Genomic DNA, 2,471 nt, shown 5'->3' with positions numbered 1-2,471 from the left:
AATATGACAACAGCATCTTGCTGGGGCTTGGCACCCAGCTCATTCTGAAAATGTCTCAGTTGGGTCCATTGAATCGCAATTACAATAATTCGGTAGTACTTCATTTTGTTTTCTTTTGTGCCACCACCGTTCAGAAATTCTTTTTTTCTATGCAGTTGTCTCTCTAACAATGTTGGAAGGGAGGCAGCTGTTAATTTCTGTTGGGAATCAGGTCTTCAGGACTTTTCTATCCTACTTGTGAGGAACTGTGATATTAATTTTAAAAATCTTTTCCCCGGTGACATCAGTAATGGTTGCGCTGCTGAAGCCACTGACTTTATTCTGGATCGCTAGTAAAAGCTAGCAAAGCTCTGATATTTTCCATGGGTAAATGGGAAAATCTGAGCCACTAATGAGGATAGTTTACATCAGGAATTCAAGCTGTGAGGAGTCCCTAAGATCCAGAGACAAACTCTTAGTAGATCGTCACTGGATCTATGGCAAGTTACCCAGGTAGAGTCTGCTCCAGCTCATGCAATAAATCTCAGATCTCTCCTAATCAGGAATAGTCCTTAGCTTTGTTTTCTATCTCATCTAAAAGAGGGTCTTTGTGAACCAGAGTATGTTGTTACCTCCCTATATGAGCCATGTGTGAATAGCATGTCCTGGGGCATACCCATGACTGAAATGCAACTTCTGCATGAAACATGACTGCCTTTCACACATTTGTTTCTGTGCAAATATATGCACAGACCAGTGAAGTGCTGCAGACTGTGTTCCTTTTGAGACACTGGCAGTAGAGAAGAAAATAATGTCTCTGCAAACACTTTCTTTTCTGAAGCACGTGAGAGAATTTTCTCAGAAAAAGGTTGGGAAGGGTTGGACATATTTCTGCAGATATTCACAGCTCTGTTGGAAACTGTCAGGTGAGTTTGTGGAGAACGCTGACCTCAGAATTCAGCCTGCTGTGTCAGCCTTGCTGAGAACAGGCTGTCCTGGAGCCGGGGACCCCAGGATTTCCAGATTCCCTTCTTCAGATCAGGGAGTCCTAAGGCCTCAGGTCTGAAGATGAGCTGCGCTCTCAGCTCTGTGGCAGGTAGCCTGAATGTCTGCCCTGGCTCAGGGGTGATTGCTGAGGGGTCTCAGGAGATTCACAGCAGCTGTAATGCAGCCCGCTGGCTGCAGCTCTCAGGGCTGCCAAAGACAATTCCTGCCAGCCTGGAGCATTGAGGGAATCGCTTCGGAGAGGACTGTTGTAACAAACATGTCTTGTAGGTTTTGCCCTGAGCGGCGTGGCAGTCATACAGCTCCCCTGCAGCGCGTAAGACTCCCCAGAGAAACCCCGAGAGCCGTGGCAGCCAGAAGCTCAATTTTCCATTGGAAAAAAATCAACTGCTGTATTTTGGCTTTTCCTCAGTGCGTTTTTTAAAATCTTTCTGCAGCAAAAACTAAATGCTGACCTAATCTCCTCTCATCTGCATTAGACTGAAACATTAGAAGTTAACCATGGCTAATATTAAATGTTATTTAGAGCTGGCTGTAGTAGAGCCATCAAACATCGTGAGGCACACATTTACAGTAACAAGTAAGAAGTTTGTGGTAAATGCTCAACTGCCAGAGGCTAGATAAGATCATTTAGCATGTTCAAATTCTCCAGTGGAGTTAAAGCTGGAGAGGATTACTGCTGCCTATTGAATTGCCAGTGTGATTTGTTGCAGCAGGTTGGTATTTCTTGGCAATTTGCAACTATGTACTGAATTGTCACCTTCCTAATTATTCTGGAAGAGCTGAAAGGGTCACGGCACACAGTACAATCTCTCTCAATTGCCAGGCAGAAGGTGATGTTTGTAGATTATTATAGCTCTTCACTCAGCTCAGTGCAGGATTGGGTTCACGGGGAGAAGCAGATAAACGGGTTGCTGCATTCTTCCAGTGGAGTAAATGTGAAAACTTCAATTGTTGTTCATGTTAAAGACAAACATACACTTTTTACTCATACTTGACAAAAGGATGACTTTTCTTTCCTGTGTCATGCTAACAAGGGTTGTTTCTCCTCACACACACCTTTAAGGAGTTGTAGAATATACTTGTGTGTGCATCCGTGTGCTAATTTGAATAAATAGAATTTAAAAGTTTTCTTCCTTTAAAAAGGAAAATTATATGAAAAAGCTTTGTGAATTCAGAATCAGGTGCCAGCGTTAAGTTTGTTGTTGTTGTCTCTTTGACTTAAATCTCCTTCTTCTCACTAAAAAAAAAACAACAAAAAAAGAGGTAGAATTTTCTTAGTAGGCATTACTGCTTTCCATTAAGAACTCAAACTCTACCTGAATTCTAGTTTTCGGTTTATTTTTGTTTTTTTTTTTAGACACGTTCATCTTTTTACTACAAATGCTTCAACAATAGCTACACTAAAAAAAACAAAACTTGTGACAAAAGTCTTGTGCGATTCAGGGAAACTGCTGTGAGATTCTGCCTGCCCCCCCCCCCCCCAC

General features: G+C 42.3%; 1 protein-coding gene across 1 annotated transcript in view; it reads left to right on the top strand.

Moving 5' to 3' along the window:
- SH2D4B (SH2 domain containing 4B) overlaps positions 1-2,471 on the top strand; it is a 73,864-nt gene that overhangs the window by 23,234 nt on the left and 48,159 nt on the right. The window lies entirely within an intron of this gene.

This window comes from Pygoscelis adeliae, unplaced genomic scaffold (genome assembly GCF_000699105.1).
Source record: "Pygoscelis adeliae isolate BGI_AS28 unplaced genomic scaffold, ASM69910v1 Scaffold269, whole genome shotgun sequence".
Lineage (NCBI taxonomy): Eukaryota > Metazoa > Chordata > Aves > Sphenisciformes > Spheniscidae > Pygoscelis > Pygoscelis adeliae.
This window is presented reverse-complemented; position numbering and strand designations above follow the sequence as displayed.